This window comes from Aythya ferina (genome assembly GCF_964211825.1).
Source record: "Aythya ferina genome assembly, chromosome: 4".
Taxonomy (NCBI): Eukaryota; Metazoa; Chordata; class Aves; order Anseriformes; family Anatidae; genus Aythya; species Aythya ferina.
Genome location: NC_140300.1, coordinates 58,940,998 through 58,963,094, shown reverse-complemented (window position 1 = coordinate 58,963,094; position 22,097 = coordinate 58,940,998). Strand labels below are relative to the sequence as shown.

The window sequence follows — 22,097 nt, the reverse complement described above, 5'->3', positions numbered from 1 at the left end:
AATCCAGTGTCTGAAGTTTTTTATGGCTTGAAAGAGATTCTTCTGAAGATGATAACTGATTTTTTTTTGCCAGTGCCATGCCACATCCTAAATCTAGGACAAAGCAATTAGAAACACATGTCTTTTGTCAGCTGAAAAAGCCTATCACAACGGAGTGGATGTGTCTGGAAACTTAGGCTTTTGCAGACAGTAGGCTGAGGAGAGAAATCAGTGATACATTTTGTCTGCAATGCTAGGGCCAGACAGGAGGTGACTCAACCTGTGACCAGATGCCTTCCTTTCTAAGGGCTGTAGAAATTTCAGCTTCACAGTGGCCTGTCTTGGTCTAGCTCAGGCTTTTTTTTTTTTTTTCTTTTTCTTTTTTTTTTTTTTCCCCCTGGATGTTCCCATGTTATTAATAGTAAAGGAAAGAATCTATACAAAATCACTCTTTACTGAGCTGATGAAAAGAAACTGTAGTTACATATGTTTCTGTGGCAGCTGGCATGGTCCTGGTCTTGTCTGTCATCTCTAGATACCCTTCTTAAATGAAACACTGAACTCCTGCTGTGCAAGCCAAAGAAATAATTTCCTTCCTTTTAGTCAAGAGTAGAGAGTGGAGAAATTCCACTATCAATTTAATTCATCAGCTTCAGTGGCTGTATTTCAAATTTAATAGTTTTCAAATATATTTCTAATTTGCTGCTAAGAAAATTAAAATAGAATTCACAAATGCCTTGCCAAAGGCAGTGTTCAATACAAACTAATCTGCACCTCAGGAAGGGATTCAATTTTTTTTTTTGTGTCCATAACTGCACATAATTAGTGTGTCTGCAACAAGCATGTAATTTTTATTATCTGTAAAGAGTTTGGCAGAGGGAATACATCATTACCTGCACATCTAATAATGTGCAGTGCTACAATTCATTTTCTGAGACGCCATGCGTACTGAAGAAAAGTATTGACTTTATCTTTTTCTTTTTTTATAGGCATAGTAGAAGCCTAGCAGTCTGAAGCAGATAAAAAAATAAGAATGAGCAATATGTTGGAATGACAATTATATAAACAATGAACATTAGTGCACAACAACATAATCCAGTCCCAAGGTCCAATGAATAGCTGCATGCTTCAAAGACTCTGGGCATGTCAGGCAACAAAAAAGTACACTCCGGTCGCCATCCAGCAACCTTGAATATGGATCTGTAAGTGTTTTTATGCATATACATTTAAAATAGCATAAATGAATGGCAAAAGACCCAGCCATGAGTAAATGTAGCATTGCTTTTTACTGTTGACCTTTGAGCCTAAATCATATAGTCTCTTAAATGTGTAACTTTACTATGAAATGGGATAAGCTATCTTGTTAACTTACGGATGTAACTGCGGATAGAATTTTATATTCCTTCTATCTGAAGGGAAAATGGCATTTCTGCTGTTGCTGTTCTTAGTTTATTTTAAAGCATTTCTTTCTCATATATGGCTCTGAATATAAAAAAGAGCAGAGGGAAGAAAATGTTCTAAAAATAAATTGTGTGAAAAAGACATTTCTATGAAAGGAAATTCTCTAGATAAATACTTAGAGGTGAAATACTATAGGCTCTTCAGTAAATAAATATTCCATGATAAACCTCAGAGCTGGAAGTGCCTTCTTCAGGTAAGGACGTTCAGTCGGTCTGATTGTATCTTCAGGAGACCACTGGTGGAAACCAGTCTTCATTGCTGGGGGAATGTTGATTTCTCCCATAGAGAAATCTGCAGAATCTAAGGTAATGGTCTAAGGTAATATAATTCTTTTAGGTTGCTAAAAGTGCGTTTAGTTCATCAACCAATTTCTCCACAGTTATCATATTATGAATGAAATCACAAAGTGGGAAATTCCCTTTTCTGTCTTAATGGATGCTAAAATAGTATTTCATGGCTTATAGGGGCACCAAAAAGACAAAAAAAAAAAAAAAAAAAAAAAAAAGTTTATCTAGTCTAGTTAGATGAATTGGACACTTCCTTCTATGATTGTCAATGGATACAGCTTTAGACTTTTAGACTTTCCAGATGTGTAAATGATCTCAGCATTTCGGACAGAGAATGTTGATGTACCACTGAGTATATGCATGAAGATGACTGTTAATATATATATTATAACTTCTTTGGTTTGGGTATTTTTTATGAAATCTGCTCATGTAAGAAAAAAAGAGAGCACTTATAGTAGTATTGTAAAATAAATATCCTCTTTATCATCACACACTGAAAGCTTTAAAATTAAAGCATTATGCAGAGTTTGAGATAGAATAAATCTTCTTTCATGAAAATATCCATTATGCCCATGGGAAAATATTAACTGTCCAAAATTCTCCATTGATTTTTGCTGTATGTGTACATTTTATTATGAATGTCCTTTATTAGGACTTTCATTCTTCTTTATAATACATATATATTATTTTATTACTGGTATTACTTGGGACTAATACTATGAAGAAATGTTTTTGCTCCAATTTTTAGGAATATCAGTTGCGATGCCTAAGCAACCTGATTTTTACAGACTGAATATCTTACATCAGGAATTAAAAATAAAATTACAACACTACAAATAGTGATCTGCTATGTAAAGTCATTGCCTTAATTCTTTTTTCTATTTGTTCTTTCAAATTTTTGCTTTCCTTTACATTAACTGCCAATATTTTTCAAGCTTTCTCAGGAACTGCAATTATGCTTAGGATGTGAAGATATAGATAATATTAAACCTATGTTTATTAAAACTAAAAAAATAATAATTCTATGGAGCCTCGCCATTCTATTTTTAATACTTTTTTATTTGCCCAGTTGATGCAGTAATGCATGAAGATTAAAAAATTAAACATCTTTTCACTAAAGAAAACCACTACATACTGATATTTTACCAAGGGAAGTTCCAGAACATTACAGTTGCTAAAGCCTTACATATAACTATTTTTTTCTATAATTAACTGTCATTTATAAATAATTAGGTACTAGATAAATTTCAATGACTCCAGAAGGTACATTTTTATCTGAACTTGCAATTTCATTACCTGAAAGGGGAGCAATTATTTTGAGGCTTTTGATCAAACACGGTGCCTGAAATCAACTGTTATTTCAGAAACAGTAACTACTGGTAAAACCCCTCAGTCAAAACTGAAATTCAGGGAGCTATTCAGTGAGATAAACTGCAAAATTACAACCCATTCCTCTGAGATTCTATGCACCAACAGTTAGCCTTAAGTGATTCAATCATGGCTAATTACATATTATCACTCCTGATCTTTAACATTTCAATCAACCTTTAGTTGTGCTGTTTATATATAATTTGTCTCTGTTTATGGTTTTATGTGATCATTATGCCAACCTTCATTTAATTAAAACTGGAATGGTGGAGGCTTTGCTGCATCATTCTTATCTTTTAGATACTTTGGTGTAGAAATTACCTCTGGACTTGAATGTTGAGAAGTGCTGACAGCATGACTTAAAGGCTGTTCAGCATGTGAACATATGTATATATATAAAGATCCTGTGTGGCCAATGCAAAATGATCATCATCCAATGGTTTTATGATTTGGCTAACAAAACATTTTTAACATTTTTACACAAAGGATATTTAAGATATTCCTATCTTTTTTGTGTCCTCCACTTCTGTTTTGGCTCAGCAGCCTCTCTTTTCAGCTGCCTCTCTGTAGTTAGCTGTCTTTTACTGGACTGATGGGAAGGACAGAGGGCAAAGCAAACATCTCTGCTTGCCAAATATGACCAGTTGGATTGGGCAACCTGGAGTAGAGTGAAGTGCTGAAATACATAATGTAATTATGACCAGCAATATTGCAGCTGCACACTGTTCAGTTATACCAGCCTGATGCTGCAGTCAAGCTTATGATACATACTGAAAGGAAGGGTTTGCTAGCTTGCATGATACTAGCTCAGTGCTAGTGTGGCTGCTCTTTCTGGGTTCTAAGAAAAGGTTATACTGTGGTTCCCCGTCTCTGAGACATGCTCCTCTCTGTGCAGCCAGCTCTGGGATCAGTGGATCATCTTCACTCTGTGGAGCAGATATACCCTTAGCATCCCTTAACCCATCAAATCTGTGGCTGTGAATCAAAAATTTAGAGTCCTCATATTGTATGCGGGAAGAGCTAGATACCACAGAGCAGCACTGATAGGAGCCGGTAATGGAAGGAGGGATTTTCAAAACCTGTTCAGCCCGGATGTCTGATTCTTTTGGTTCTCTGACTGGTGGATTGGAGTAGGGCACCTTCCTGCACTTGGGAGTCTTCAGACAAGAAGACTCTTGGAATTAAACTTTAAAGGCATGCCTGCTTTTTCAGAAAAAAAAAGGTCTGTAGAGACCCCAACTTTCTTCTTCCTTGTGACCTCTTTTAGTTCACTGTTCACTTTGTGCAGTTGGTATCCTTCCCCTTCCAAAACAGTGGCACACTTGCCACTTCCTTTCAGTGAAGCTGACAGATACCAAGACTTAAATGTATTGGGTGAATGTTGATGGGTTGAGAGTGAGATAGATGCTCACAGCCTATTCTGGTGTTGTAGAGCGGCTTCTAGACTGTTGGTTTGTGCCACAGCCTTGCACGGCTTATTCAGGGTGGAAGGGATGCTTTTAAAACACCAGACGGTAAAAATAGAACAATTTAGAAACCAGGGGGTAATATAAAGACATGAGACACCTGAACTGTAATTTTCTGTTTGATTTCCAACATTTTTACGTTTGTGAGTACAAAGCTGGTTTGTGATAATTCTAGACAGAAAAGTGATGAGTGGGTGGGGAGGAAACACTGTTCCTGGCAGCATGCAAAGCTAATAATGCAAACAACAGTGCAGCTTGAGCTACTTCTATGTAGCACTCTCCTGTTCTTTGTGAACTTGTGGCTTGGATCTCTGCTGGTTTAGGGATCACTGTGCTGCACTCCACTTCATGATGTAGATGAGCTGCCAGGATTGCCTGTCTGCCTAAATCCTGTCTGAGGTGTCTTTGTAAAACACTGAGACTATACCTAGAGCCAAACTTTTGTTTTAGACCACATCATCTGAATGTTAACCGCAGTCTGAATGAATGACTCCCAGCTGTGAACGTATCGACTGCAAAACGAACCCTGAAGTCATTCACTGCAAGTTTCAGACAGAATCAAACAGAAGTTTAGTTGTGGCAAAACGAAACAAGTAAAAACTGTTTACAGTTTTCTTACTGCAAAGATGACCTCCCACAGGGGTTCAAAGCCATGGTCCTTAATCCATGTTTATGTAGTTGAGTCATTGGCGTTGATTTTCGGAAATCTCAAAACATCAGCTCTCATGGGAATGGCTGAGTACTGAACATTTACAGATACACTCTATAATACAGATTTTTGATGATAGGTGTGATATCCTGTAACAAAAAATAGGCTATATTTTTGCCATTTTTGACCAAGAAATTATAAAGTGTAAATAGTAAATATGAACAATGTAAGTGCAAGCATAAAATATTACTGTGCAATTACTGTTGGAAACATTTCTGTTAATACTTGGGGCAGCAACACAAAATTTTTTTTCTTTGGACGAAATGCTTTTTCAGGAACTCATAGTTCCTGAGGTTGTTCTAAAAACAATCTGTTTTGACCTCATGAGCAAAGAAGCTTTGGCCATACTTTGAAGGGAAGGCAAGAGGAAAGGTACTCCTTTCTCTCACGTAGGTCTCTTGGGTGAGAAGGAGAAGACGAATGCTTGGAAAGAAGACTGTATTTTAGTTTGAATGATAAATTTTGAAGTTTTATGACTGAAGATATTTTTTTCCTTTTATATTACTTTTGTAAAACTTCAATTAGCAGGAATAATTTAGGTAATGCACAAAGTACTTTCAAATGTTGTCCTTATTTGAGTAACCTTTTTTGCTATGCTTCATTTTACCAACCATTAGTTCAGATCTGGGCAAGACTGACTGAATGTCTTTGGTGATAAGTCCATGCATGGCTAAGAAATGAATGTCTTTCAGTTTGGTCTTGTTCACTCAGTGATCTGCTGGAGGCAATTATGGAATTTTTGGATCTGACCTAGAATTTTTCTCTACTAAAGTGTAATAGGCCACATTACTGCTGGAGATTTTAAGTGCCTCTGCTCTAAACAGGCAGCCTCAACACTGATAAACTCTCTGTCTCAGATGAAGGGAGGCAATTTTTCAATTTTCCATTTATTACTCTCTCAAACATTTCTGTACGACTAAAATTATTAAGAAAACTATGGTAATACAATTACGGTGTAATTGCAGTCACATTTCATAATGAAAGAGGCATTTTCTTTATCAAACATGACACAAATTGCTCATTTTGTGTGTGTGTGTATGGGAGGGGGGGAGTTGTTAGGGGGAGTAGGGGTTCTCTGTGGAAGACGAATATTTGTATGCATTCTGGAAAAGATACAAATTCATGATTACATCTATCAGTGGTTATTCACAGGACAGTGTGGCTACCATCTTTCTCTTGTTTGCCAGACATCGTTATGCCAGAGGAAGAATCAATCCACACGTGGCTTGCACCACATAGCTTTCCTCTAAGCATCTGCAACTCAGTACATCCAGGGAAAAGATCCTAGGCTTTTAGAGTTTTTAAAAGATGTGCATGCCCATGTTGCTGCTTTTCTTTTTACAAAAGAAACATTAAGGTAAATGTTAAAAATGGGTATGTCAGAATTGATTTTTGTACTTCAGAATAACTATTTTGCAGGAATTGGAAAGCAATTCAATAAAAATTTAGAAAACATTTTTACTGGCAGGAAGTCACCTGTCCAAGAATTACTGTAGGGAGGCAATCCTCATGTCCAACTCTTTCTATATTAAAAACAAATGTTCTGTGGCATTTCACTACACAGCTCATACACCTTATCTAGATGTAATTTCTAACAGATTCCCACTTGCTCTGCAAACATAAGTTTGTAGGTACTCACTTGCTTACCCCAAGAGGCAGTTTTATAAGTGAATGAAAATCAGTTCAAACCAAACTATTTTTTCCATCACTTTATACCTTAGCAAACTGATACTGACTAAATGGGATGAAGTTTAATGCAGACTGTTTACAATGTATGGCACCTCTTTTCCCATCTCTATATATTCTATCTCTTTTTAAAATGTAGTATCTCTCTTTTTGATGTAGTTTGTTATCCAAAGTTTAAAAATTATTTGTTTCCTCAATAAGGTGCACACGAGGATAAATCCAAGAGCTGGCAAAATGTGGCAGTTAATATCCATCTTCAGTATTTCTAAAAATGTATTACTTCAGCAGCCAAGTGCATATTACCTGCAAAAATATATATGCATAATCTAGTATTAATAATTGTAAAATATTGAAGATCAAATTATGGCTGCCCTGCTGCAGTTTTGCTATGATTTGAATGCCCAGTAGAAAGCTCTACATGTTTCTTGTATAATTGGGAAGCACAGTATGTTACCTGCATTTCTTTAGCTTAGAGAGCTTTGGCCAAGCATACTGGAAAGAAAACAAACCTGGCCTAAGTTCTGTTCACAGAAAAATAGGAGTTTAGAGATGGAGGGCTGAACAAGCACAAAACACTGCTTTTCAGAATTTATTTTAACACCTCAAAAATGTATGTGTTGCAGGATCTAGTATCTTTTTTTTTTTTTTTTTTTTTTAACTAGAAAATCTTTTTTATCTATTGCTTGCTTTCTGTATTCCAACATTCTTTATTATACAGCTCATTTCATTTACATAAATTGCCTCCTTCTCTGGGTATGGAAGAATTTGTAGACTAGTGTGTTTAACAAAGGCTGTTTTTCAGTCCACATGAACTGGTCTTGCTCAGAATTTGATTCCTGACTTTTCTATATCAGCATGGAGAACCAGAACTCTGGTCTAGATCACTGGTTGAATATTCCAAGAGTGTCAGAGTTTAAACTCTGAAATTAAAGCTTCAGTTGAGATAGAGACCTTTATTTAAGTAGACAAATCAGTAAAGGTGGGTTGGGTTGTTCACTTACATTTAGCATGTCCTGTGTGAAGTCAGACATTTCATCTGTCAGTTCTTCAACTAGAATCCTTCAGAGATGCAAACTAAAGTTCCAGGAGATGGAAGGCTTTAAGCAAATTACAGAGATACTTATGTTTGTAATCAAAACAACAGCTTTTTTATCTGATAAACTGTATTTTTCCTCAAATTATTCTGAAACGCATCATCGTGCTCAGTTTATTTGCAAAGTTGACCATTCCAAATGATCCATTACTACTTTAGACTTGATACACATAAAATCAAGTCTGAAGAAGAGGGAAATGTGATTTTTCAATGTATTTGCCTCCAAAATTCTTGTCGAGAAAATTGAAAAAAAACATGTCCCCAGCTTCTGGATTCTATGAGACATTCACTGCTTTTCCACCAGCCAACATAAGAGGAGTTCCTGCGTGTGCACTGAAATTACCAGAATATTCAATACTTATTAGAGAGCTCCTGATCTATTTTGTTCTATGACTCAGCAACTTGTGTTTTGAACCCTCATACAGAAGAACGTAAGAATAGCATCACAGAAGGGCTCCTCAGAAGATACATTTGCCAACCTATAGACACGTAATAAATAAAATACAATTCTGTTTATCTCTGCAGATATGCAGAAATATAAAATAGTATTCTAATATTGCCTGTTCCATTTTCCCCAGTTGAAAATGGAACCCTTTCCATCCATAGATGCACAATAAGTTTCTCTATTTCCGTCTTCACAGCATGAGCCCATATGGTGGCAACCTCTGGACTATTTTACTGCAGCTCTGCACAGCCACTTCAGTAGGTTTTTATATACTTGAACCTGAATAACAGATAATGCCATAGTCAAAGTGGTTAGGAACACAGGAATGATGTACGTCTTCAAATCATTGAATCCAGTTCAAGAATCCAATTCCACTTCAAGAATCATCTAATCTAATCACATTTAAGTTGAAGAGATTTTCTTTAGTCCTAGTTCCTGCATTAGGAATTTGTGCTGTCAGTTTGCTCCTCAAGAGGTAAAAAGCCTCTCTTCCCCAGATCTTTCTGCTACCCCTTCCCCGAGTCTGATTAATGGTTTGACCATGGATGGTAGAGTGTTACTGATCTAGTCACAGTAGTGCAGCTCTTATTTTTTCCCCAGTTCTGTCTTGGAAACGCCTCTTACACGTTCCACTTCTGTCTGTTTTCATATGCACATAACACTGCTGTCACACAGTTCTCCAAAGATTACTTAGTAAACTCACATCTTTTTCCTTCTTATGTAGTTTCCAGTATAGGATGAACCAGCTTCTAATGAATAATAATTCTTTTTAGCTCTGAAATATATAACCTTTCATGTTTTCCTATTATATTTTATCCCATACTTTCTGTTCTAGTGCTCAAGATCATTCAGTTCTTCCTTTATGCTATTCTGGTATATTTTTTTGCATAAGTAAAGTTTCCTAGCATGTTGTCACCAAATTTAATTGGCACATCTCTCACTTTTTCCTTTCTGTGACAAGCTTATTAGTAACAATATGAAAATAAGAGTAATACTCAGAGAACTCTGTTGGTAATCCCTGTATATCCTATGTCATCAGTACTTGTCTCAGTTTCAATATTTTCTGCCCCCCTGTCTTTTATATTTATTTTATTAATCCCTCTGTTTTCCTGCTAAATGGGTCACCATCTGTTCTAATTAATAATAAAATATTATTAACCATGCTTAATATTAATTTTCTAATATCATATACAAATAATTAATAGTTAGTCTTAATTATTAACTGTTCAGGAAGTAAAACTAATAATCAATTGATTATTAATTAGAGAGGAATTTCAATGCTTGTCAAGTCCAGAGAGATTAGATCTACAGCATTTCTAATAGGATATGAGTTAATCTATCAAAGAAAGTCAGTTTATCAAAGAAAGATATCCGATGAGGATGATGTGATCAAATTTAGCAGATACTTGCTATCTTCTGTCCACCTAAGAAAAGTCAAAGAAAGTTCCTTCAGATCAGTTTGATTCAGTTTCCAGGTTATGGAAATGCTAGGGGCAATGGAAAGGTGAAAAGACTCATCAAAATCGAAGAGGCATAAAACCAAATTCCCTTGGTTTGTGTATTATTTAGGAAATGCAAACATGACATTTCCCACTCTTTCTCATAGTCATTTCATGGACATTTCTAGAGCTATTGATTTGGTTTTACGGGCTAAAGTCAATTAAAGTAGAAATCTTCATATAGTTTGCTCATTGAGTGGGTGTAGTCAGTGTGCTTTTCTCTCCTGTAATTTTTTTTTTTTTTTTTTTTTTAAGACATGTCTGCCCAAGTAGCTGTGAAGCAGGACAGTCCTAAAAGTATGAAATGACAATATCAGACAGAACAGGACATTTTCTCACTAACCTTTTAATAAGCATGACATTCCTTAGTTTTTGCCTTTTTCCTCCCTCTTGGCCTACTTTTGACTTCTACACCATTATTACCCTCACATAAATACTTGGTTTCATCTGTACTGCTCCCTCCTCATACAGGAAAGGTCTTCCTGGCCATTGTAAATGTTCATCACCAAAGCTAATTCCCTTCTAAGTATGGAGCTTCTGTTTGGATTAAAGCATTGTTGTACGATGATTAAAAACACTTACATGTATTCATTCTTTCAGCTCCTGTATTCCGATCTATGAGGCGGTTTTGGAATGCTGTGACTATTTTGATAGCCTGTCATTATGTTGTTTTGATCCTTCATATGCTTTAGTGCTTAACCTGATTATTATTTATGTCAAAACCAGTAAATGAACAGCTTTATATTCACACTTTTAGGACAGCTTTCACAGTCTGACAGCTCAGTCAGTAATTCATTCATTCACTCCAGAGCACTTACTCAAGTGCTTATTGGAGGGAAATTCACAGTGTGCTAGCAAAGAAAATAAAGGCAGTGATAATGGCATAATTTCATCTGAGGTAGTTTCTGAATATGTAGGTTTAATACTTTAAGATCCCTTGTCACCCATAACCTAAGATATATTTAAGACTCAGCTTGCAGAAACAGCGTCCAGCATCTTGCAGAACTGTTTGCAGTATTGTTTGATTTGCTGTGTAGGGCAATTTTTTCTCTAACTTTTTGTTTTCTTGATTTTATTCTTGCCCGGATTACTGTTGCATTGCCCATTGTATTCTAGGTAAGAATCTGTGTGTCTCAGAATATATTTCCAGTAAATACATTTACTGAGATAGCCATGTCAATTGAGAGTTTGAAATTGCAGAATCTCTGATGCCAACAAAACCTACTAGTGTAAGTGTTGTTATAACAACAGAACTGAGTTTCTTAAAAATCACAGATATGTGGGGCTTATTCACTGAAACAGAGCATAGCTTTCTTGGGATAACCACATTCATGGTGTTAGTATAGGTATGTTTATAATCCCTTACCTATAAAAGGCAGTCATCACTGATAGCTTTGCCCAAATCAAATAGTCTGTCTTCATAATCTGTCAATAATTACACCTTCAATAAAAACAAAAAAGCCAGAGCCTCTTGCAAGTCTGGTCTTGTGAAAAACACCATTCTTTGTGAGTCTGGAGACTTAGCAAAAAAATCGATTCCATTCCCTAGCAGGAATGCTAAGTAGAACCCTGTCAAATTATTGATACTGGAGAAGGAGAGCACAGTGATTGACCAGCAGGGGCTGTATCCAGCACATGAATACCAGAAGATAGGAATGTAAGCTTTTAGGCCCATGATGTGGTTGTGGTTTTGCAAAAGTCCCTGTTCAGTGCTGTGCTGCATCACACCTCGGTGTGTATATGTTAAATAGAAATCTCTGGTAAATGAATAAAAATATCTCAATAAACTTAATCTAATCTATCTTTTGGGAATGGTAATGACACTGATAGAATGTTACCTAGCAAATATAATTTCTGGAGTGTCAAGACCAATGTCCTCTACGCATGACACACTATCATGAAATGGATGGTGGAAGTTTTTAGCAGATGATGTATATACGTGTAACTAAGAGTGATTGCATGAGCAAGGTACCTCACTCTTCTCAGTCATCTGAGCACCTGCTGGATAGCTGTGCCACAGCTGAAGCCTTATTGAGTAATTCAGCATCCAGGGCATTTTATTATTTTCCTTCTGTGCATAATATTAGGCAATAATATTTAGTTGCTGCTTTTTCTGTCCCAAATCTGATGTGTTTCAGTGAGATCTTTCAGAATGAGCAGAATAAAGTCCTGCATTCCCTAACAGCACCTTGCCATCCCTCTTTGTGCTATACCAGCATGTAAGGTTTGCCTGAAAAACACCTGTCATGTGGAGCTGGAAAGTGGCTAAAATATTTGTTAAAGGTTATATCGTTGAAAACTGCTGCCAAATACATTTATTTTTAGAGGTCTGCAGGAGCTGGACAAAGTTCTTTCATTCCAGTTGCATGTTGTGTTTTCATTGACACCTCATTAAGGTAAAATGAAGGGACATAGTTGATACTTTTGCACATTTGGCGTTAAAGGTTCTGTAAAACTGGCTGACTCCTGCAAAAATATGTTGACTTGCATGAAGATAGGCTCATGTAATGCAGGACAGACAGGAAATGGTATTACTGGTCTAGTGGTGACTGAGATGGACATGTGAGGGAAAAATTTTTGAGATTATTTCAGTGGGTATGGAGAGTATAATGGGACAGGCAAATAGACCATGGCAGGATTCCATAAGGGCGAATTTAAGATGAAACGTGTATTATAATAGTGAAATGAACTGAATGAGGTGAACCATATAAAAGCAATGCTTCTCATAGTGTTATCACACTATTATGAGTTGTTGGTGAACAGAAAATGTGATGCTGCCATTATCTCCCTTTAAGACAGTATTTACTGCTCTACTTTTTATTTATTTATTTATTTATTTATTTATTTATTTTTAAAACTTGATCTTTATTTGTTGTACTTCATTTTTTGAATCCATTGTTGTCTATGTGGAGAAATATGTGACTCCATTGGAGTGGTCATTGGAGTCTGAGTAAATAGAAGAGGGCCATGGCACCAACTTGAGCTCTGGCCTAAGGCCCTGCTTAGCTGTTAACATATTTCATGGCATGGATTTCCATGTTAGCATTCTTCTAGACAGTGTGTGAATATGGTGTGGATCAGTAGGTTGTTTCCAGTAGGTTGTTTGGATGCAGCCACTCTATCTTGAAGGAAACGAGAAACGTTCATACCATAGAGTGGGACTACAGTATTTGGTCTCAGTGACAATGTCCTTGGTTGGTTTTAGTTATTTGAATATATGCAGCCCCTAATTTCAAGTCAAAATCAGGTAGACAGATGGTTGTTTTTGCAGTGCTTCTTTTTCCTCTTCTAAATTGCTCTGATCTGTAGAGGTAGATCTTCTCTTTCAAAGTTGGTGGTAGGAGAAAAGGGAAGAGACCAGGTATATTAAAGAGAAAGATCCAGGTGATGTGTAAGTCTCCTCTCATCCATCTTTAGGGAAATTTCCGGGGAGAGGATATAAAATAACACACGGTTTATAAAAAATGATGGGATTATAGGATACTTCAGGTTGGAAGAGACCCAAAGGTTCATCAAAGCAGGGCCAGCTGTGAGATCAGACCAGGTTGCTTAGGACTTTATCCAGTCAGGTCTTGTAGATCGGTGAAGATGGAGACTGCACAACCTCTCTGGGTAACCTCCTCCATTGCTTGACTGTCATAGTGAAAAAGATTCATCTTATACTTGGTCTGAATCTTGTTTGAATTTTTAGTTGTAGTTTCTCGTCTTCCCGTGATGCACCAATGTGAGGCTCCATCTTCTTAACAACCTCCCTGTTAGTACTGGATAGCTGCTGTTAGGTGTTCCCCAAAACCACCTCTTCTCCAGACTGAACAAGTCTCAGTCCTGCAGCTTCTGCTTACATTCTGCTCCCCAGTTTAGTGTCATCTGTCAACTCTATGAGAGTGTATTCCCTCATCTCTTCCAGGTCATTGATAAAGGCACTAAACCTGCCAGGATGGACCCCTGTGGTACACCATTTATCACTGACCTCCTGTTAGAGTATGGCCCATTAGTCACTACCCTAGGAGTCTTAGCATCCCAAAGGTACTACAAAATCTCTGTGAAGATGAAAGTAACCTTTTCTGTAATTGAAAAGTTTCTGGGTGACCTTGCTGATCAGTGACAAAGGTTTAGATGAGCAGAAAAATGTTAATCCATCTTACCTTCCCCATGGCAGATGGAAGTGATCGGAATTACACAAGTATGTAGGTCTGTCCTGAAGCTGTTCTATTTGAATTGGACTTGATTCTGAATAATCACTGGTTGTATTGAGTAGTCTCTACTGAAAGTCATTCCTTCTTAATGTCTGTAATTTTCACTACTTATCTTAAGGTGGAATGTAGAAAAGTAGATTGCATGCTCCTTCGGAAAAGGTGTGTATTTTTAGCTGAAGGATGTTTAAGAGAAATGTTTGTTTTCTGTAGTGACTAGCACACATTATGCTGTTCTCTTCAAGTTCTGCTTGCCTTTAGAACTTCTGTTTTAGCAATTGTACACTTCAGAGCTCTTTATTCCAACTTGTATTATACCACATTCTGAGAAAAAGCAAGAATACTTTATACTTCAGCATGTACGTTATTTCTCACTTACTGCAGTGTGGCTCCATGCCCCTTTTTATTGATTATCAGAGAGTCTGTTAACAAACAGGCCCATCTGCTCATTCTTGAGATGAATGGCTTGATCACAGCAATTGAAGTTGAAAGTAGGGCTTGTGTACCATATTTACCTTTTTAATTTTAGTCCCACTTGTCGATCTAAGTAAATTATGTAACTGAGAGCCAGGCAATCTATATTTGCATAATCTTTTATAAGCACACTGTGATAATCACATATTGCATGAACAACACAAGAACTGTTATTAAACTGTAGCAATCTGAGAACCTGATGCTGAGCTAACTCCCATTTTGCAGCTATCCATGATAACGAAACCATTTGAAGCTTTTTGAAAATACATACATGGGTGCTACTTTCCCCCTTTATAAACTTTGTTCGGAATTTCTCATTTCTATCCATAATGAATAATTAATTTGGCTTTTCTTGAGAATTGAAGAAAGCTCAGCTGTTCAGAAAGCAGTGATTAGTATTATAATGGAGAACAATATAGTACCAGTATCTTTACAATCATTTTGCTATTTCTTAGCTAACAATCACAAGGAGGGATAGGGACCAGCTTAGGCTCTGGCAGCTTGGTGTAGCTCAGCATTCCCTACTCCCACTTGTGTCTTGCCTTCAGGAGAGGCAGGTCTGGGTGGCAAAACTAGAGGAAGTAGTAAGGGCACTGAGCACCTATTTAAAATAGTCATGTTGTGTTGGGAGTGGCGGGGGTGCCAAGATTTTTTTTTCTGGTCTTGCAAGTGAGGGAAGAGGAAATGGTCACAGTAATATATATAAAAATATATATACACACAAATATATCAGTAAGATCACCAGAGAAAAGGAAAGGAATTTTCTAAAACCTAGAGAGTTTCTTCTCCCAAACAATGAATGCGGTTGGACTTTGGAAAAGTGTACACAAGTACAAAAATAGCAGGCAACATATATTTGGAAATATATTACCAATCCCATTGTAATCACAATTATTATTGTTTTTTAATGTGCTACTGAATGACAAATTTTAGATCAGTTTACATTTAAGAATAATAATGGAATATGCCTTATAATTGATGACAAAGATTTTCAAAGCTGCAAAAGGGACCTAGACTCTTTCCACTTTCTGGAAAGTGAGTTTAGTATCACATACCCTACAGGGAGTAAACACCTCAATTTGATTTGATCTGACCTATGCTGATACCTTTTGGTCATTTTGTTTGTACATCTTCTCCTTTTGCTTTAAGATTGCCACTTTATTGCTGTATTGCCTTCCTCCTTTTCTGGCCTTCAATGCTTTTGATTGCATACCCACTACTACTGAGGATAAGCTAGGTTTGTGGGCAGTATTTACTGGGGGAGACTATCCATTGTGGACCTTTTCTTTTTAATATGCATTACACCCTCAGTGGCATGTCAGCTCTTAAGTACTGCTTGGGATCAAAGGTGTTTGATTAAAAAAAATCTAATAAATGACACAGTGCCCTTGACTGTGGGTTAATGGTACTATCTAATCCATGTCAGCAGAGGCAATCATTAGGATTTGTAAGAGAAGCAGTAGCTGTCCAAGAATGAAGGCCACAACAAAAATGTATGTGGAAATGCCTTAAAGAGAAATTGTTTTCTGTCGTGGGAAAAGAAGCTTTTTAGGGGCAAATTGAATAAATCTTCCTTATAGTCTTGAGAGAGCTTATAAGATGTTTTATTTACAAAAATATGTTGTCTGATCTTTTTGGTTTCCAAGTGTAAAGAAAATGAATAATAGGAAGGACATTCTAATACCTTTAGAAATCTTGATGTTTATATGATCTAGGGTAATAGAACAGGGTAGTTCAGTTGGAAAGGGCCTTCAAAGATCATCTAGTGCTATTGCCTGGCCACTCAAGGGCTAAGCAGAAGTTAAAGCTTGTTAATGAGGGCATTATCCAAATGTCTCTTGAATGCTTGGTGTCATCAAACATCTCTCTAGGAAAGCTGTTCCAGTATTTGACCACCCTCACAGTAAAGAAATTTTTCCTGATGTCCAGTCTGAATGGTGATGTATCTGGCTGTTTTATTTCTTTAATCGTTGTAGAATATACAGCGTTCTGCTTGGGCCATATGAAATCTGTGGCATAATATTTCTTTTCGTTCTTCACATGGTGTAATTGGACATGTCGCCCATTACTGCAAACTGTGGCCGTGAGTCACCTAACAAGACAGGCCAGCTCCTTCCATGTGCTAACTCTACTGAAACGAACACAATTAACTGTCAGGTGAACCCTTCTATTGCGTGGAGGCCACACATTACTTCACTAAATGATAAGGACTTAATTGACTTTGAATTTTCAGCATAGTTTCTCTCTTACTTCCATTAGCTTTTAACTGATCTGTAACATATGTGAACATTGACCGTGTATTACTAAACTCTGTCTTTTTCTCTTTCTTGCATGACATCCCTTTAAATATCTAAAAGAGAAAAGCATATGCCACTGGGTCTAACATGACCTTTCTGTACTTTTGTTCCTTTCCTCGGACCATCATTTCGGTGTGTCTGTTCTCCAACATGGAAACGTAAGGCATAAGTGTCTCCTTTAACATTGATGGGAGAACAAGTAATGCACATTAACATTAAAGGGATTTCAGCATATGGCTTGAAGTTTCCCCCGAGATAATATAGAAATTTAATTGAGGTCATCATTAATTTTGGTCCTTTTCTTCAGCTGAAACCTCGAGCTGAAACAACAGTCTTTTAATGCTGGGATTCTGCAGACGTATATATTGCAACAGTCTTTTAATTAAGTCATTTTCTCCCTGATGAAATAAAGTATGAATTGGAGGGAATGGGACCATTTAATCAGTGGAAATAAATGCGTAGCGTACTTTTGAGTACATACAAGGATTGTGTGGCATCCTGGGTAGTCAGCAGTTAAGGTGAGTGCTGGATTTAGCTGCAGTGATTTGAGACCTTACTGTTCCCACTTGTCCACTCTGCCCTTCTGCCAGACATCACTGCCTTCTTGGCAGAAGTAGGAGAATGGGTCATTTGCCTGTACATCAACCAGTGCAGCTTACAGTACGCTGCTGCTGCTGGTAGGTTTGCACTTCTTGGAGATGTTAAGGGGCAGTCACATCTTATTCTGCCACTGTCAGAGAGAGTCCAGAGTAGTGTAGCTGGAAACAAGAACAGCAAAGGACTCTTCTAGAATCCTTAATATACACTAATAATATCAAAGTAAAAGAAGTGCTCTGAATTTGGGTTGGCAAATCTGAGTCAGCTAACTAAAGTAAAAACTGCAGAGTAGATAATAAAGTTAAGATTTCAACCTGAGATGTAGAAGTGCTAAAATTAATAGGGCTGTTTGGGAGAAAAAACAAGTAGGCCACCAACTGAAGTTAAACCCGAGTTGGCCTAGTCTTCATTGCTCTTTTAGCATTTGTTAGCTTACTTGGGTTAACCAAACTAAGACCGAGAATGTTTTTTTATATTTTTATTTTTCCCCAGGATACGTATGCATTTAAAGAGTTCAATTTACTTAGTTTATGATAAGAAGCTTTGAATCTGACTCTATTATGTTGCATAAATCTCTAGGGGTAGAAAATGTATAATAGAAGAAAGGTCTTTAATATAGCAGGTAAAGAATTCACAGTAGAATGCTGAAGCAAAACAATTCAAATTATGGTTATGATTTTAAAGGAGGGATGTAGCTACTACTGGAACAAAATGCTGTGTTTTTTCAGTTTTTTTTTTTTAATGTTTTCAAATCAAAACTAGATGTTTTCCTGGGAGACATGTTTTAGCCCAACAGAAGTGATGTTTTAGTCAAGCGTGAGTTACAGACAAGCTTTTTCAATAGAAATGAGTTAACTGGGTAAAATTTAAAGGTCTTGTACATAGCAAAAGTCATACCGGATGATCTAATGGGTTATTCTGACATCAGCATCTATACATGTGTGAAACTACTTAGAAAATAGAGCAAAGCAATGAGAAATAATAGCATTTACACTTTTATGAATAAACACCTCTGTTTATGTTATGATAAGCCTCACTGAAGTGTGTGCAGCTGGTCTGCTTCTAATCTCATTTACACCCATTAAATGAACCTGATTTACCCTCTGTAAAAATCAGAAGGAGCCCTGTTATTCCCCGCTGACTTTAATAAGCATCTCCTCCCCATTGATATTGATGATATAAAACTGCGTATCAGACAGTCAGGGGGCATTTTGTATTAGTAGTTTTCAAATAACACTTCCAGAAAGAGAATTTCAGTGAAAAAAATGAGTTTGCATTGCATAAAATAGACAGAGAAATCAATACTTACATGTACTAGCTGGAGCTGTTTTTGTTTTATGGACACTTTCCTGTCCCTGTTCTATATTTCTGAATTTTCATTAGTCTCTTGCTCATCCAGGATTACACTTATCAGTGATGACACCACCTCAGAAGTGTTTCATTTTCAGCATTCCATGGATGTTGGAGTGAATGTTCTCTATTTGATTTTTACAAAAGGCCCTTTTCATCTGATTTCATGCACTGTAGACGTAGTGTAGATGTAGAGTGCTGCTACTGCTGGGCAAGGCACTCAGTTGACTCCTAGACACACTCTTTTGTATCCTACAGTGACATTGTTGTCATAAAGAAAACATCCCTCAGTGGGAAGATCCTTCTGGTTTTAGCTCCAGATAGCCACATGTTGATACATCACAGCTATGTGAACTCAGCCATGAATCCCAGCTCATGGCAGTGCAGGATACTGATGCCCTTATCTGTGAACCGTGATTGTAACCCTTATAGTATACCATACATCAGTATGTACTGTACAGCTCAAACATGCAGTACGTTTTTTTTTTATATTATTATTTTATTTACAAATAGTAACCAGGCTTAGACATTTAATATTTCTAACAGAAAAGTCCTCCCTGCTTTTTTTTTTTTTTTTTTTTTTTTTTTTCCATTTGCATTGTTCTTAATTGGGTTAAGTCTGCTAATAAATCTCATGCTTGTAATGATCTCTAACCAGTTCGTGTCACATTTTCCAGGCTGATAGACATGGAAGATGTAACCATTTAAGAAACAAATCTATCCTGACATTACAGAAATTTATCCAAATGAATTTTATATTCTCCTATTTTCTCTCTTGAAAATTCAGTGTTCTACTTTTTATACTCTGTTGTTTTGTCAGCTAATTCTAAAGTTTATGAATTAGAACATGAAAGACCATAATTGCATCCAATTTATTATATCAAGAGAAGTGGAAATAATGGATTTATGAAACTATGTGTTCACAAAAGCATGGGCCACATATCAGACCAAGGTAGGGCAATGATGTAGGTAACCCTTGATGTGATCACAGATGGTGGGGACACTTGCAAGTGAACTCTCATCAATGACAGCGATGGAACTAAGAATGCTGTGATTTTGTGTCTGTATCTGTTCAAGCTACAGGTACAGTCCAGCTGCAGCCTACTTTTCTAACTTGTTGAAAAACTTTTGGTGTACTTTGTTCTTGAAAGAAACAAGTTGAAAGAGTAAATGCGATGGCACAATTTAAAAACAGATGAGTTAGATTACAAAGGTATTGTGCTTCTACTGAACAGAGAGAGTCTCCTTTTGAATCAACAGCTAAATGGAGAGACATCAGGTAAATATTTCAATCATCTTCTTTCCCTCAGTTTGCCTATAATGTAAAGTGTCATAATTCTTTAGAACAATGGTTAGTTTTAAGTGTGCTTTTGAAAGCAGTTTTGCATGATAAGGTTATTTCTTGTTCATAGTAGATACATTGCAGACGATAATAATTAAAAATACTAAGAGGGAGTTATCTCATCTAAAGAGACTGATCTAAATGAGCCAATGGATGACGACAGCTTTTAGTCGTATACAGAATCTTCTAAAAGCTCATACAGCCAGTAAAAATTGTGGTTTTGCTACTAATTGCCAAATAGGAAGTATATGAAAATATCTCATCAGTTCTTGTGGCCATAAAAAACCTTCAAGAGCAATTCCTCCTCTGACAGTGTTAAGCTGCATTTGAGCTGTGTACTAACTTGTCCACACTACCATTTATCATGGTCCACTTCACTGTACATCTTAGTAATGAACTTCTCTTTTAGACCAAAACAGGTACATGTTTTCTTGACTGAACTTACTTCTTTGGAACTGCTTCAAGGGCAGGCTTTTATTAGTAGAACAGGCTTTCATCATGTCCATTTTGTAAAAGCTAATTAAAACTTTTAACAAATGCCAGTAGTTCCCAACTCTCTGAATTCAACCCTCCTTCCTCCAAAAGAAAAAAATACTTTTTTTTTTAAGAGAAAAATGCCTGGACGTTATTTCATTTGAAGAACTGCTTTCTGATATCTTGCTGTTTCTGCAAACAAGTTTTCAAAACACTGATTTATTTTATTTTTTTGTGTGTGTGTGTGTGAAAGAGCCAATAGTCTTCCGTGTGGAGTGACTTGTTATGTAACAGAATGACACAAAACTTCTTTTGGATCTTGCTAATTTTTCTAAGTCACTGGTATTATTCAAAGCTGCTGAAATGACAGACTAAACTGCTTTGTCAGCTGAGTCTTCACCAATGAGCTTCACTCAAGAAGAGAATTGTAATACTTAAAAAAACATATTCAGATTATTTCAACAATGATACTCAGTTGGCTACAGTGAGTGAAATGATTTTAAATGTCTGTTCTTGCTTCCTCACACACTGCAATCTCACAGTAGGACTTAATGAATAGATGTGAAAACACACTGTACTTGTTGTATGAGTGAGTCTGGACAGGCTGCCAAAAAATTTTGGCAGAAAAAGTCTTAGTCTTTCATATAGGTCAAAAGTCAGTTCTTTTGAACAGTGTAACACATTGCAAAAAGCTGCTGTCCCTTAAAATTTCTCTTGAACGCTCCTGTTGCCTTAGACATTTTAATGGTCTGAATAAGTGAGTAATGGCATAATAATTAATTACCTCTTATGTAAGGTATTTCAGCCAGAAATTTCAAAGTCACTGGTATGTCAGGACCTGAGTACGTTAAACCCCAGTGTGGGTTCTTTCTTTGAGAAGTAAAGTAGCCTTAAATTGCCAAAGCTTAAACTAAGAAGGATTGAACTGCAGAGAATCAAGGCCACTTTATTTCTCTACGAGTGCACTGAGAGAAGGAAGTAATGCACTTCAGCAGGTGCTCCTTAACTGCATACCTACAGTGAACATATTTTAACACTCCTCAGTACCTTTGTGGGGCAAAGCAGCAGAATAGGATCTCAAGCAGGGAGCCTGCTTCTTTTTTTTTTTTTTTTTTTTTTTATTCATGATTAATTCTGGAACAAATTGTTGAACATAAGCAGTTTACATTTACTTTTGGTATAGTTTCTTTTTTATGCTCTTACAAGGAGGTTCTGTAAGTTCAAAGTCAGATTCCAGTGCTCTAAATGCAGTAGGTTGGAATTGCACATATTAGATTAATTTAAGCAATTACTAATGCTTTTGTAGAATCAGAAGCATTTTGATGTTAATAAGACAATATTAAATGTCATATTACTGATGAATGAATGGGATACACA

At 36.6% G+C, this 22,097-nt stretch overlaps 1 long non-coding RNA gene across 1 annotated transcript in view; it reads left to right on the top strand.

Annotated features, from left to right (window-relative positions):
- Window positions 1-22,097, top strand: part of LOC311435765 — a 238,685-nt gene that overhangs the window by 97,845 nt on the left and 118,743 nt on the right. Inside the window, exon 3 of the long non-coding RNA XR_014692391.1 lies at window positions 969-1,181. This is a non-coding gene — a long non-coding RNA (uncharacterized lncRNA). The remainder of the gene's footprint in view (window positions 1-968; window positions 1,182-22,097) is intronic.